Here is a 16788-nt window from a genome sequence, read left to right as displayed (position 1 = left end):
TGTGTTAATTGACTTTTATGTTATGAGTAAGGCTCTGGTCAGTAGTAGTCTTTGGAGAGTTGAAAGTTATATGCAGATTTTTGACTCTACAGGGAGCTGGGGGGGGGGGGAGCAGGGGGAAACACCCCTAACCCCCATGTTGCTCAAGGGTCAACTGTATTACCTGAGAGACAGAGTAGAAAGAGAGAGAGTTGGTGGCCTATAGGTTTATGTGTGATAAATGTGTGTGTGTGTATGTGTGTGTGTGTGTGTGTGTGTGTGTGTGTAAAAACACTGGCTAGTTGACCAATATTCAACATATAGAGAGTTATAGAAATATATATATGTGTGTGTGTATATATATATATATGCTATTTTCATAATGTGTGATTTCAATTAAGTGATTAATATACAACTGAGGTTAGAAGGTAAGGCTCTCCTTTTCTCAATGTTGACCTATGCTCCTTTCGATGAGGGTATTTGACTGAAGGAAAGAAGGAGAAGGAGAAGAAAAGAGGGTGCTGATCATATGGAGGACCCACTATGTTGCATGTATTTCACCTACATTATTGGACTTTATATGCATTTGTATACATGATGAGACACCTGTTATTATTACCTCATTTTACCTTTGAGAAAAGGGGAGCTGAGATGAACTCAAATAGGGGAAAGAATGAAATAAGTAGGGGCACCTGGGTGGCTCAGTAGGTTAAGCGTCCTATTCTGGCTCAGGTCACCATCTTATAGTACGAGTTCGAGCCCCGCATCGGGCTCTGCGGTGACCACGCAGAGCCTGCTTGGGTTCTCTCTCTCCCTCTCTGCCTGTCTCTCCCCCCTCCTCTCTCTCAAAATAAATAAATGCACTTAAAAAAAAAAAAAAGAACGAAATGAGTAAAGGCAGAGCTAGCTTTTAAACCCAGTTTCTTCTGATCACAAAGTCCAGTTCCCTCGGTGACAAGGATTGAGGTGCCTGAGTCACTGGATGTCCCTGCACTCTCATGACTCACATTCTGACACCACACGAATACTTTTCAAAATATTTTAATTCAAAGAGAAAAAGCAAGGTGCATATTCCTAAATATGCTTTGGGTTCTTAGGCTGCTTACAAACATCTCCTTTGCCTGTATCAGGGAGGAATTTGATTCAACCCGCCAAATTCATCACTCCTAAAAGGACAGAGGAAATTCTTCGCTTCAAGTCCAAATCACTTCGCAGTAGGCTCTTTATAGCCCTCATGATTATCAGACAAGGGGGCTTTCACTTATAACAAGACCACGAGTATGGGGAAAATTGGGGATTTGAGGGTAATTATCCAGAAGAAATAATCAGTACTATCTGCAAAGAAATAAAGCACACCGGGAACAGCAAAGAGTCCAGTTTTTTGTAGCAGCAAGGAACCTTTGCCCAAGGATATCATTAGTATTCCATTGGGCTAAGGGAAGAGGGCCTCACAGGGTTTTACCCAGTTTGCCCAACTGGGCTTATGTTTCCCTTCTTGGATCCCATAAATATGCCCCTTTAAACCGATTTAATATTGACAGCTTGGGGACCCTAGCGGACACACATCTCAACATGCTTTCTGCAAGAACTCTGCTGGCGGTCAGTTCGGATTCTGGAACACTGACTCAGCATCCACTGTGTGAACACACAGAGAATGGGAGAAAGAAATGGTCCCACCCTTTCGGCCAGATAGGAAGGCGTTCGGGGCCTTGTTCAACCTTGAGGGTACGCCCAGGTCTCTCCCTCAGCTCCACTGGAAAGCAGGCAGAGGGACGGCAGGTCAAAGGAGGTGAAGAAGGGCAAAGAAAACGCTAACCATGTTCCGCTGATGCAGGATCAATACGGAAGGAGACACAGGTCTCCGGTGGGAAGAGCATCCTGCCTGCTTCCCGTCACCTTCTGCCTTCCCAGCTCCCTTCATCATGCTGTGAGGCTATGTCGCTTTCTACCTGATCACAGCCTGGCTGGAAATGTGCCTGCGTCCTTAGCATCCTTAACGCAACCGCACCCCCTCTCTCCTGCGCAGGCCCCGGGTGCCCAGTCCCTGCTTCCAGCCTTCAGCCTTTCTCGCACACACGCGGTGCTCGGTGTTCTGGGGTGGGCGCCGGGGCAAAAAGCCTTCAACTGGCTCCTGCACTTCAACAAAAACCACCTTTAAGCTGGAAGAATGTGTCATCAACTGATAATTGACTAAATGACAGCTCATTTTCATTCTGCGGAAGGGAATTGCTTCATATTTCATTCTTAACGCCTGCTCGTTTTCGGGCAGCCTTCGCCGGGCAGGAAGGGCTCCCCCGGGAATTGCTTGAAAGGTTAGCGCCCAGGGCGAGCGTGGGCCCTGCCAGGGCTGCGCTGCGCGGCGCCGGTCGCTCCCCTCGTTAATGTCTCAATGCTGCCCCCTGCTGGACCACGGCGCCCCGGCAGCGCCCGCGACCTGAGACCCGCGCTTCCACCGCGCTCGTCTGTCGCGGCCCGCACCTCTGCGGGAGAGGTGACCGCTCTGGGGCTTTTGGTTTTGTGCAAAAGCCGCACAACCGAAATTCACCGCCTTTAAGGGCGCCCGGACCTCACCGGATGGGTGCTCAGCTGCTCGTGCCGCGGCGCGGCCGCTTCTGCCGGTTGTCAGGCTGTCGGTGCCCGGAATGAAGAGAAGCCATTGTCGCCAAGGGCTTTGCTCCCCGAAAGGGATTTGCGGATGGAATGCAGATGTGTGTGACCGGGGAGAGGTTTCCTGCCCGGAAAAAGCGAGACATCACCCGGTAGGAGAGAGGTCAACCTTGGGCCATATACATATGGATCTTCAGATTCAGGGTCCAGGGTTAAACTCCACTTTGACCCCCAGTTGGGACCCCCGTGGACCACTCCCTGCCCAGCTCGGGCCCTCCCTCCTAGCCTGTGGCCCTCCTGCCTTCTCAGGCTGCCTTCATGCCGCCGTCTCCACACAGCGGCCCACTGCCTCTGCCTGGTCACCTCCCCACCCTGCCTGTGCCCATCCTCCACTCAAAGCCAAAGAAACCCATATCAAATAATTCTGCTAACATACGGTGCCTCGCGAGGTGCCTGGCACCGGGGTAAGCGTTCGAGAAGTTTTAGCTAGAAATCTAGTTAAATCTGATCGGCCACCCCCTGAGCACTTAGTGAACACGCCAAGGGGCTCCCCATCCCTTGGATAAAATTAGTGGGCCTCTGCTTAACTCTCAACTTCCTTTTCAAACATTTTCTCAACTTTCACCAGCCAGCAGTGCAACTTCCGGGGGTTCTCCCATGCTTACCCTGTGACTAATCTCTGGCATTGCTAATGCCAGTCCCTTGACCTCATAGACCCTCTCCTGCCTCGTCTTCACCTGTTTATCAATCTGTTAAGACTCAAGCCTTTCTGAAGGCCAACTGTCTGCTTGGGTGTCTGTCTGCTCTCCATATCTGAGCTTCTTGAATTCCGGGACTGTCTGATTCACCTTTCTATCCCCTAGAGTTCACACAGTTCCTGGTTAGCATGACCGGGACTCCCCGCATGTTCATTGCATGAGTGAATGAATGAGCCAGAAAAGAATGCACAAGTAAGAGAGGGTCCCAGAAGCACCTGCCTGCCCTAACCATCTCCTTGTACCCGCCAACTGGAGACTCTTGGGACTGAATCTGCTCCTGCGGGGCCTGGGAAAGACAAGGCATTCATTACCAGCCAGGGGTGGGGTGGGGGGTGGTGGGGGTGGGGGGCTTTGGTCAGTCAAGTTCACCTGGAACATCACCCCCTTTATATGGTGATGACTAGTCAAACCTGCCTACCTTTGAAAAGGGGCATTATTTTTAGAGGAGAGAGTAATTCTGGAGACTTGGGAACTTGGCAGGGGACAGATCTGGCAGGAGTAGGGGACTTGAGATGCAGAAGAGCTATATTAGGACAGTGGGTTTATGGGAACAGATGACACTGTGGGAGCTTAATAGAGGGCATCAGAGGAGGGGAAAATCGCCTGAGTACATTGTACATGCCAAGTCCTTCTCAGATTCCTTCTACACCTCATGACAATCCACGGAAGATTACTATCTCCATTTTCTCAATAGGAATTGAGGCTTAGACAGTTTGGGTTCCGTACTTGATGTCACATAGCAACTAAATGATAGACCTAAGATTCGAACTCGGGCTACATCACTTCCAAGCCCGTATTTTCCCATTACGTTAACGTTTGCGTTTCTTAAAGAAAGACAAAGGCACCTAGAGCAGGAAGGTACAGACTTCTCACTTCTGAATAAACCAACCCAGCCCTTCTTGAAGATCATCCCCCTCTCTGTCTTAATGGAAAGTACTGGATTTCTGCATCTCCAAAATGTACCCAAAAGAATACTAAGGGTCCCCTATCGTTCAGATCCCTTCATAGCTCCCAACCTGGACAAGCCCTAAATAGAACAGGGATCAGTCATTGAAGGGTTTCATTTCCCATCGTAGGTAGAAGACATCCACCTTCACCCGCTCCATTTTACTTGGAGACGTGCGATGCTGCCTCTTGATCACACTCTGCCCCAGTGTGTTGCACTTCATTAGGCATCAGTAGGATTAAATAGCAGTGAACAAGGGTATCTAATCGATTATTACAATCTCTAGAAAAGAAATGTGAACTCACAGACCACTGCACTTTGATCCAGAAAAACCCAGCCCCGTGTCTCAACTTATATCACAAAATCGTGGTGTTGCAGCAAGCCCGTGAGCCCAGTGGTAGGACCTAAGATTTTGAGTGTGCCATTTCAGCAGGGAAGTCAAGTCTCAAGTCTCCCTTGACACCAACATCCTCCAAATTCCACATGCACCCTATATGACCATCCGGCAATCCCGTACTTGGCAATACTCGGAAATAGTCTAGGAGCAGAGGTCCTCAGGCTTTGGTCCCTTGAAAGGTTAGTAAGATACAGATTCCTGGGGACGCCTGGGTAGCTGAGTCGATTGAGCGCTGACTTCCGCTCGGGTCATCATCTCTCAGTTCCTGAGTTGGAGCCCCACATGGGGCTCTGTGCTGACAGCTCAGAGCCTGCATTGGATCCTCTGTCACCCTCCCCCCCCCCAACTCAGCCTCTGCCTCCACTTGTGCACTTTCAAAAATAAATAAACATTAAGAAAAAAAAGGTGCAGACTCTTGGGCTCCATGATCCTCAATTTCTAAGAATCCAAGAATTTTGATTTCCAACCAATTGCCAAGTAACGCTGATGCTGTCGGTCAGTGGTTCATACTTTGAGAACTACTGTGCCAGAGCATCAGCTGAAAGAGCCCAGGGGAGTAAGAGCCTGCTCTGGACCTCTGTCTGAGTATCTTGAGCATCTCCACGTCTACTAGAGTTTTCTTTCGCAGAACGGATTTTTAGCACACCATCCTTTAGCTCCGGCTCACCAGTTCTACACTTGCAGAACGTTCCAGAGGCCTCTAGATGGGTTAGGACCCACTTGGTGTAAGTGACAGAAAGCCTGGCTCTGATTGACTAAAGAAAAATAAAAAGAAATGTATTGGTTCCAAGAGCGAGAAGCCCAGACCTGGCTTGACCAGGGCTCAAATAATGTGACTCGAACCACATTTTCTTTCTACACCTCTCCTTTCTCTCGCTGTCTCTCCTCTCTCCCTTGCTCCTTCATATTTTCTCCTTTATCAAAAATCCTCTTCGTGTGAGTCTGAAGATGCCCACCGAAGCTATAGCGCTGGCAAATTCTTCCATTAGAATCGTTCCCAGGATTCCCAGCATAAATCTCGATGTTTTCGATGGCTTCTCATTGACACAAATTGAATCAAGGGCTCACCCCAAACCAATTACTAGTTTATGGGCAGGAAAACGCAATTCACATTAGGCCTAAATAACATGCTCCACTCTCGATCCCAGGACAAATCACAGGGGCGAGGAAGGGGACAGGAACATGGACAATGCATCTATTTGCTGACTGTGTAGTTGGATTTGCATCATTCACTATGCTAACGACAGGTAGCTCCACTGTGCACCCAGCCGCCTGCTGAACATCTCCAGCCAAACATCTCATAAACACCTCCAATGCACCGTGTCTAACACTACGGTCAACTGAACTCATTATCTCTACTTTTCTTTCTTTCCTTCCTAGGCCCCCAAACCCAACCACCTCAACCAAAACAGCACCACGATGCACCTGGTCACCCAGTTTAGAACTCTAGAGCCATCGTTTTCTCCTCTCCCTAGCATTCCACAGCTGACCACGAGACCCTGTAATGTCCACCTCTCGTATTCTAGACACGCTCTTGACCCATCCCCATGATCAGTGCCTAATCCCAACTACCATCGCTAAGACTCCCCGTTGCAGTGGCGTTTTAAAACTGACTTCACAAATTCCCATCTTGCCCCTTCCCAATCCATCCAACATATTTCGGATACGCAGCTATCACGACGTTACTCCTCCACCTGAAGCCCTTCAGGGTATTGTTTCAGTCGCAGGATGGCATCCTGTGTGTCATGAAAGGTCCCCCATGACCAGGCCCCTGCCTGACTACTTGGGTCCTGCTGCTCCCACCTTACTTTCTATGTCTAATCATAAAGAACTACTTGCAACTTCAAGAGACCTCTGTTATTCTATACGGTCATGCCTTTGTATTTGCTTTGTCTTCTGCCTGGACGTCTATGCCCTTCTGGCCACTCGGCTGATTTATACTCATTCTTCACGGCCCAACTCGGCCACTCGTGTCTTCTGAGACTTCCCTGGCCCTAGCTCCTGTGCCCTCCTGTACCTGCTGATGAGTCCTTCCTTTGTGCCCCTTCCATATCTTTTGGCATCTGTCTCACAATGGCCATGTATTTAACTCCGCTGAAATTATTTGCTTTCTTGTCTACCTTCCCTATGGGCTGAGAGCTCCCTGAGAGCAATATCTCTCAGCGTCCCCGGAACCAAGCACAGCATCTTGGCCTTGGCTCATGCTCCAGACATTAATAAACACTCTAACCTCTGGGCGAGTGGAACTCACCCGCCGTGCAACAGAAGTACACGAGTTCTTGCTGGACTCCGACGTGGGCAGTTCTCCAATTCCTTAATGCTTCTCATTGAAAGACAGATGTCACTCGGGCCTTTGCAAGAAGGAAGGCCAGTCCTGCATGAGGCCCTCCCCACGAAAGCTTCATCTCAGGCCTGGCTAAACGACAGCCGCAGGATGGTACATCACCCTGTTAGGTGAAACCAAACGGCCTGCGTCACCTCACGCTGATGACACTGTGTGTGCGTTCTCGGCCACCAGCTCCCATATCATTTTACTTGTGGGAGTCAGGCATCATGTTCCAGTAGGGGACACTGCAACCCTCTGTCACTCGGCAGCTAACCCAGCCACACAGTCTGTCCTCGGGGCATCCGAGGCTTCGGGCTGGCTGAGCAGCCTCTAGTCCCAGGACAGCCCTGAGTCAGGCGCGGATGCCCCATTACTAAGTAAGCCCAGGGCATGAGTTGTTCCTCTGATAAAGAATGACAAATAGGCCTGAGCTTTGCAACACAGAAGGACAAGTGCTACAAGACGCTGATGTCTCTGATGGAAGGAAGGACACAGACAGGGGTTCTCATTTCCTTTGTGTGAAAACTGGGGCACCTGCTGCTTGGGGGCAGGTGTCTGCAAAAGCCAAAAACCCCGCCCACTGTAGCCGGCCTCGGCACCCCTCCTGGGCCCAAGTCGTTTCAGGACTGTGATTCTCCAACTTCTGGAGCTTTCCAGCACACCTTTCCAGGCCTGGCCTAAGGAGAACAGTCCTGAGTCTCGGGCTGCAGGCTGCCCCTCCTCCCCACTCCAGTGTCACTTTCCATCACCACCAGCAACCCCTCCCAGAAAGGTCTCTTTCCAAAGGACCCCAGGCAAGAAGACGGAGCGAGGTTAGGGCCGTTTCCTCACATCTTGTTTTACCTTCCAAAAAAAAAAAAAAAGAACAAAATAAATCTCTGTGTAACTGAAAGTCAATGAATGACAACATCATAAAGATGAAGGCACTTTGACAGCTCGAGCCTCCCTGTCACTCAGTGCAGGTGCTATTTTGCGGGCAGTACGATTCTTTTTTGCACGAGCGTCAAGATACAGCAGATCGTTCAGCATTCATGACCTCGGCCGGAGACGTGCCAGAGACACCCCCACCCAGTCACTGCCGCAATCAGATTACCCCTTCTCACGCTCAAATGCCCCCTGGAGTTTTAGGGGGAAGAGCCCCTTGTTAAGAGACAAGACCTTCAGGAAATCGCCTGCCAATGACGTTTATGCAGGTTTCAAAACCACCAGGCCATCCATATTCACTCACATTTTTCCAGGCTGAGAATAAGTGTGGTCCACCAGCAGAAATCCGTTCCCAGAGCCCGCACTCTCTCCTTATTCTCTTACCCATTCATTCCTTTGATGAGGATCTTTATTTAAAAAGGAAAAAAAAAATATGTGTGGATTCTAAAAGGTAAAACTCACTTAAGTCTTGTTCTGCGAACAGTGATGGTTAAGAAACAATCTGTGCAGGCCCAGAGATAAGGAAGTTCTCTGCATCAAGTAAATGCCCTTTGCTAACCCAAATTTCCTCTTTCCCAGTAACAAAGCCTCGGTGCTCACACTCCCCTAAGCCATAACCAAGTGCCCCTTTCCCTCAGCCCCTTATTCCCATCACCTCCCGGCCAAAGTTCCTTCCTTCCTATTCCTTGTGAAAGTCACACTGTGCTCTACCCTGTCAGCCAGGTTCAACCACAGTGTGTTCCCGGGCCAATACCGCCCCTCAACCCCAAGCAGCGGATGCATTTACCCCACACTTCTGCAAACCTCTCTTGGTGTTCGCCAGTTTTCACCTGTGTAACCGCTGCCTTAATCCATGCCTGCGTCACCCGCCTCCTGGACCGTCGCAGCCACCTCATGGCTGCTGCTGCTGTCAGCTGTCTCCTCCCCATCCTGAATCACTCTCCCCCACTGTTACCAGAACGAACTTCCTAAAAGGCAAACACGCTCGGGTCCCAGATCCCTGCTGTCGAATTGTACACACGCTGTTGTGATGGTGGTAGCCAATCTGGGCCACGGACGGGAACAGCACCCCCCACCGAAGCCAGAGGACAACGTGGGGCCATCAGAGGGGGCATAAGGTGCTAAGTAGCCATTGTGGGGGGGGTTCTGGCCCAAGCTCTGGGCACACGAGCCTTATATAGACCTATCCCTGAGTGTGCAGGTGGGCGCATCCAGAGCTAGTCTGGAAGTAGAAAAGGACCCGGGACAGTCAGGTCTAAAATGGGACTTTCTAACTGTATGAGGAGTGAAATTGTTATGATGTGATGTACCGTATCTGGAATTTTAGAAACATCGTAAGCTTCTTCCCTGGCACTGATTTTCCAGAGAAAGGAGAAGGACCTGCGTGAGCCGCTGAGGAGCCCCATAGAAACTACCTTCCAGTCTTTGGAGAGAATTCCAATGTTCCTTCCCTCAGCGGCTGAAGGGCACTGGGGACACTGTGGCCTCTACATTTTCAGACTCTTGACCTGGAGCCTCCTAATACTCTTCAGAAAATGTTCTCTACCTCTGCCTTCTGTCACCCAATCAGGCAGTTATTTGAATATATGTGACTGCCTTTTAACGAAATCGTATGTACAAATAGAATGAAACAAAGCAAAACAAATGCTAAACTAATTATATTTTAGAAACATATTTCCTCACTCAAGATGCCAAGTTATAATTCATTCTGTTGGCTTCAAATCTATTTGGCTTAAGAGCTCTTTTGATGGATGACAGATATGTGAACTAATTCATTATATATTCATTCATTCATTCTGTTACTCTTTATTAACTGTCTGTAGAATGCTTGGCATGAATTGGGCCAATCTGATATGCACAAAGCCTCCATATTATTCACGCTATGTCACAGAATATACTGATCTACTGTGGAACTTTACAATATATATGTCCCTTTTAATTCTTTAGGCCAACGGCCCATCAGGACAATTTTGTAAAAGCATGCACTTAAAGTCAGCTCCAAAGGATAGATTAACATTGTCTTGGAGAAGTGTGATACTTTAAAAATATGGCTGCAAGTTGTTTGACATTCCAATCATCGAGAGGCGTCAGTCTGTATCCACTCTCCTTGAACCTGGACCAGCCTTAGTGCCTGGCTGACCCACAGAGTTTGACAGAAATGGCTCTACAGGACTTCTAAGTCTGTGTCATGGGCGCCAAGAGGTTTTTACCTGGGTTCTCTGCAGTGTGCACACTGAAACTTAAAGTCTCTGTGTACCAAGTTCTACCACCAAGAGACCACTATTCTGTGAAGAAGGCCAAGCCAGCCTGGAGACCACAACAGAGGCTCTGAGACCGGACGTAGAGAGATAGGGCTATCAGTACAGGCCCCACTCTCCAGCCTTCCACTGTCCCGGATCAGCTACGGTCTGATGACAACCATTTGGTAGGCCCGGAGACAGTCAGCCTAGCTGAGGCTTCCTGAACTCCCAACCTTTGGAACTAGTGATGGATTATAACGTGATTGTAGTTGTTAGACATCATCAAGCTTGGGAATGGTTTGTTACACAGCCATAGATAACTGATACAGGAGGAAAGGGAAGATTTTTGATATGAATCCCCACTGCTATCATCAGGAGTGATCCAGAAAGCTATTTTCTACTAGCTGGAACAAAATAAACCCCATTCTCTTCTTATATTTGAACATCTATTTCTCTGAGTGTTAATGTTTCTTGTACCCTTAAGTAATATTGGACATCTCTATCCATGCTTTCTACCTAAGATCATTTACTGATAGAGACTCCAACTTGCTTACATGTTAAGAAGAGACAGAGTTAAAGGGGGAAGCAGTAACCACAGCTTTAACCAACTTGTAAATGTCAGGATCCCTGCAAGGGAAGGACAAAGAACACCAAAAACATTTTTCCCTCCACTCAGTAGCTGTAGAGCAGGAGCCCAAATCAACGTTCTGTAATTGTCACACAACTTAAATGGCCAAACTTCACTCATCCACAGGGAGAGTTTCCATTCTGCTTCCTATTTTCCAAGACAGATCACATGGTAAATCCCTGTTACACTGTGTAGGCTAAAGCAGCCAAGGGTTACGAGCTATACAGTGCCATGTAGCTACGAACTACTCCGTCTCTCTGTGGCTTGCCTTGCAACAAATGCATCAGCTGAAGGATGGCGTTCTAACAGAAACTTGATGCGCCGGAGAAATGGGATCTTCTTGATAAAGAAGTAGAGCTTGCTGAACATCATCCTGGAAAAGGCTGGGCAGTATCTAGTGAAATAAAAAGGAAACTACTTGGGACACCTGGGGGGCTCAGTTGGTTGGGTGTCCGACTTCGGCTGGGGTCATGAGCTCACGGCTCGTGAGTTCGAGCCCCGCGTCGGGCTCTGTGCTGACAGCTCAGAGCCTGGAGCCTGCTTCGGATTCTGTGTCTCCCTCTCTCTCTCCCCCTCCCCCACTCATGCTCTGTTCCTCAAAAATAAATAAACATTAAAAAAAAGGAAGTTACTCACTCAAGCATCGAGAATCCCAATAACAACATAGGAAAACTATGGAGAGAGCAGTGAAATTACTCTCTCTAAAGAGACAGGAAAGAAATGACGGGACTGTGAGTTTATTACCTATTCCTACAACATGCTGAGACCAGGTCCACTCTTGTGATGGTAGGAAAATGGACCACCCGAGTCGCTTGCTAGGAGAGGTGTCTAGTCAGGAAGCCCCTATTTTTAGGAGTTTGGGCTGGAGAGGGAGAAGGAAGGTACAATACTGCACAAAAATCAAAAGCATATTCATGTTAGCAGTGAAACTATTGAAAGTCAAGCTGGAAAAGAGTCCCTGGCACAGCTTTCGAGCGACCAGAGTACAGACAAAAGAGCACATGGAAGCCCAGCTTGGTGGCCACTCCAGCACAAATCCTGGGCCGTTTTCCACTCTGGATTCTAGAGTTCATATCATAACTGGTCAGATCAGGGCTTCTCAGTGCAGGACCCTGGAGCAATGGAGGAGATAGAACCATTGTTAGAAAAAAAATAATAATATGGAGGAAAGGACCCTACGTATGGATGAAAAGATTTCAGAAAAAACACAGACAATAAAAATAAAGCAAAAGACCCAACTCTGGCCAGTTCTGACTATAAGAGATTATGAAGTAATTTATTCAAAACATCTGAAAGATGATAAAGAATAGAAGCTAACTCATATGCCTACAGAGGAATTTAGGTCTCACTCCTTAGTGCTTAAAAGACTTCCTAGAACAAATTAGATCACCATAGTTCTTTCCCTGGATGTATCTGTGCATAAATCTTGCATTACTACCAGGAAGTAGTTTGAGATCTAGGTGATCATATACAGTAAGACCCCCCAAAATTAGATATTTGGTTATGCTGACACTAAAAATCTTGTTTAAAAAAAAAAATGACTGGCCACGAGAAATAACAAGTATTGGTGAGGATGTGGAGAAAAGGAAGCCATCATGCACTGTTGGTCAAAGGGTAAATTGGTATAGCCACTATAGAAAACAGTATGGTATGGAAGTTCTTCAAAAAACTAAAAATAGAAACACCACAGGATCCAGTAATTCGACTACTGAGTATTTACCGAAAGGAAATGACAACCCTAATTTGAATAGATCTATGCATCGCTGTGTTTATTGCGACATTATTTACAATAGTCAAGATACGGAGCTACCTAAGTATCCATGATGGATGGATAAGAAGATGTGGTGTGAATATGCAGTGGAATATTACTCAGCCATAAAAAAAGGAGAATGAAATCTTGCCATTTGCAACAACATGGATAGACCTAGAGGGTATTATGCTAAGTGAAACAAGTCAGGGAAAGACAAAACACCATGCGATTTCCACTCGTATGCGGAATACAGAACGAAACAGAACAAAAAGAGCAAACAAAGAACAGAAAGAGACGCATACATACAGGGCCACATGGGTGAAGGGGTGTGGGAAGCTTCCGGTTATGGAATGATTAAGTCATGGGATGGAGGACACGGCATGGGGCGTATAGTCAGTGCTACTATAATAACATTGTATGGTGACAGATGTGGAGCATAGTGTGGAAGTTGTGATCTCTAATGTTGTACGCCTGAAACTAAGATAACATTGTGTGTCAACTATACTTCAGTGAAAAAAAAATTTTTTTTTTAAATAGTGATGAAGCCAGGGCACCTGGGTGGCTCAGTCGCTTAAGTGTCCAACTGCTGCTCAGGTCATGGTCTCGCGGTTCTTGAGTTCCAGCCCCAAATTGGGCTCTCCGCTGTCAGCACAGAGTCTGTTTCGAATCCCTTGTCTCCCTCTCTGTCTCTCTGCCCCTCCCCTGCCCTCACTCTCTCTCTCTCTCTCTCTCTCTCTCTCAAAAATAAAATTATAAATAAATAAATAAATACATACATACATACATAAATAAAGTGCATCCAATAAACATTGTTTTAAGTCCTGTTGGCAGAAGCCTAAAGTACAAGTATCTCCCATATTGTTAATTGAACCGGTCCTTTAATAGTTATTGTTGGTTTTTGTTATGAAAAATGCTAACAGTATTTATTTCACGTTGTTATAGAACAGACAGTATGTGTCAAGAAAGAACGAGAGGAGAGGATTCTCGTTCGGACTTCGTGAGCTATTTGATAATGACTTTCCAATTGGAATGTACCATGAAAGAAAACTCTATCAATCCTCAAGGGTAGTATATATCAAGAATTAATCAATTCAGCTAAAAGAGCCAGTGTGCTATCAACTATATGTACAATATTCCATCAAAGATAATCAGGCATATTCCAGTTAATGATTAATTAAAAATGTAAAAATCATTTTTACGTATTTTCTTTATTTTCTCCGCTTTACAGATGTCTTATACATGTACATCCGACCCTTAATTCTAAGCTGAATCAGTAATTATTTTTATTTTTTATTTTTTTTTAATGTTTACCTATTTATTTTGAGAGAGAGAGAGAGAGAGCAGGGGAGGAGCGAAGCGACAGGGAGAAAGAGAATCCCAAGAAGGCTCTGTGCTCTCAGCTTAGAGCTGGACATGGGGCTCTGTCTCATGAAACCCTGAGATCATGACCCGAGCTGAAATCAAGAGTCAGACTCTCAACCGACTGAGCCGCCCAGGTGCCCCTGAAACAGTATTTTTTTTTAAAAAAATGGAGAGAGGTGACTGGTTGCTGAAGTTTTGTTTGCCCAGTGCATTTAGCAACTTTCCTCTTTTTGTTTGTCTCTTTTCAGAAGCTCCTTCCCCCATTCCTGCACTTCTGTACAGTGGTGGAGACGCCATGCTCATTTTAAGCCCACCCACAGCCCCACTGGCAGCATACAGGAGGGAAAGAGATCCCAGGCCAGCCACCAAACCAAACCCAGGGACCCAGCGATTGGTGCAGGATACACAGATGACCCCAGTGGGTCCCGTCAGAGTTCTCATGCTACTAGTTGGACTCAGAAGGAAAGAGAGCCTTTCTCCTCTTTGGATCATGAATGGTGGGAATGTCAACCCAAGACTTTTCAGCAATTTCAAGAAAGGCTGTACGAAGCAGGAGGAAGAGAATAAATCCAGTATGCAAAGAAAAGACACAGAAACAAGGCTGAGCTGAAAAACGAGAGGAAAAGAGAAAAGATGACAATATTGTTTGATCCCTGGATTTGGCCATGCAAATAAGTAAGCCTTTCCCTAGACTTCAAATTAAATGAGTGGGAGTTTCTGGTTCTTGCAATACAAAGAACCCTGACTAATACAACTTATTGGATTATTTAAATATATATATTTTTTAAAGTAGGTTCCACACCCAACATGGGGCTTGAACTCACAACCCTGAGATCAAGAATGGCATACTCTACCGACTGAGCCAGCCAGGTGCCCCAGATGATTTTAACATTTCTTTAATACCATCAGTTCCACCGTATACAAAACTGAGACATTTTACAACTCCACCTTTGTGAAACAATAATGTAAGTAATAATTCAAGTTGCAAAAATAGCAAAGACATTGACCACCTATTACGTCCAAGGTAATGCACGTGTGCACAAAAAGACAGAAAAAGGCAAACGCGCCATACGGCCAGCAAGCCCGGCAGGACAGACCTCCACAAAGTTCACAGCGGGCCCCTGAGGATAGCTTCTAGAGCTTCCATATCAAGGTGATTTCCATTTCTTTGTATGCTTATCTTTCACCTCCAAATCTTCCACAGTAAACTATATTACATCTGGAATCAGAAAAAAAAAAATGTCCTTGAAAAAGACTACTCCATTTATCAAACCAACGGGGCTATTTCTCATTAATTGTTGTTTTAATATTAATTAAGAGCATTTATATAATGTTGTTGAAAATCAAACTAAAATATATTATCTGTCATAGTATTTCATTTTGTGGGTCTTCTAGCTGTGTCTTCCTATTAATCTCCCCAGCATATTTGCATATCTGTTTCTTAAATTCCCCTCACAGAAAACCTCCCTGTGTGCTCAGCAGGAAATTATTCTGACCCTGAAATAAAACAATGGGAGTTCTTTAGCTTAGAAAATCCCTTTGGACTGAATTTAAACAAAAGCTGAAAGTTTGTCGCCTGTTGATTTCAACTCTCCCAAGAATAAGAGTCATCTGCCTCTATCATGTGACACACGTTCTTTTAATCTTGGGTCTTCAAGGGGGGGGGGGGGGGTGAAAATCACCAATGTCTTTTGCAGTCAGTTTGAACCCAGTAAGAAAAGAAATATCATCTGGAAGAGACAAACCAAAATGAGGAACCGAATTTACGTAATGTTTTTAGTTTTAGTTTTGAGTAACCCCTTATGGGTAAAACCTGACTCCTCAGCCTGGAAGACTCACTGCATTCCCCATCCCCCTCCCTCCCCCCAGTAGCCCTCACCCCAGCACCAGACCCTGTCACCACTGTGGGCGCAGCTGCCACCAGCAGGCAGACAGGGATCCAGCCGTTGCAACACCCAAGCAAAGAAAGGGGACAACAATGCGCTCTGGGGTTCTGTCGCCTGGGGTAGAATCTTGAAGTTGTCATTTGGAGTGTGTGACCCTGGGCAAGTTGCTTCGTCTCTGTCAGCCCCAATTTCCTCAACAATTTAGGAATAATAATAGTAAGGACCAAAGAGGTAGGTTGAGATGAGATCAAATGTTCAAGTGCCCAGCCCAATGCCGAACAATGGTAAGAGCTACGTGATCGTTTGCTATTATTATCGGCCAAGGACTTTCACACACATCATTCACTGTCCTCTCTCGACATTCTCTGATGTTCCCTGCTCCTCTCGTCCCCATGTAAAACCACGTAGGAGGTCCTTACAAGACTTTAAGGCACTTGCCGCATTTACACGTGCCTTTCTCCACTGCAGTAGAAGTTAAGAACAATATAAGACATACCTTATTTATCTTTTGTGCCCAATGTAGACATTCTGTAACTTGGGTTTTTTTTTTTTTTTTTAATTTTTTAAGCCTTTTTTTTTTTTAGAGAGAGAGAGATGGAGAGAGAATCTTAAGCAGGCTCCACGTTCACCGTGGGGCCCGACACGGGCTCGACCCCACAACCCTGGGATTGTGACCCGAGCCAAAATCAAGAGTCGGACGCTCAACCCGCTGAGCAATTCAGGTGCCCCAACATTCTGTAATTTTTAGAGAAATGAATGAATGAATGCCTGGCCCTCTAACAGATGAGGAATTTGAGGCTCAGCATCCTCAGCAGCTTCGGCAAGATCCCAAGCTGGTGAGTGCCAGAATCCGGTGATTACATTAAAGGGTCTGGAGGGACAAGAGTTAATATGTGACAGTTTAATGTTTTGAGGGAAATAGACAAGCTTGACTAGAAAGGGAACCAGATAAAGGAGCATTAAAAAGAAAGAAAGAAAGAAAGAA

The 16788-nt window shown here is 46.4% G+C and overlaps 1 long non-coding RNA gene across 1 annotated transcript; it reads left to right on the top strand.

Annotated features, from left to right (window-relative positions):
• Positions 1-1661: 1661 nt before the first annotated feature.
• LOC122495445 lies at positions 1662-15295 on the top strand. Its single transcript, XR_006300455.1, has 2 exons — positions 1662-2738; positions 14166-15295. It is a non-coding gene; the product is annotated as an uncharacterized LOC122495445 (long non-coding RNA).
• Positions 15296-16788: the final 1493 nt, after the last annotated feature.

Source organism: Prionailurus bengalensis, chromosome F2, assembly GCF_016509475.1.
Source record: "Prionailurus bengalensis isolate Pbe53 chromosome F2, Fcat_Pben_1.1_paternal_pri, whole genome shotgun sequence".
NCBI lineage: Eukaryota > Metazoa > Chordata > Mammalia > Carnivora > Felidae > Prionailurus > Prionailurus bengalensis.
The sequence above is the reverse complement of the archived record's forward strand: the minus strand, read 5'-3'. Positions and strand labels throughout refer to the sequence as shown.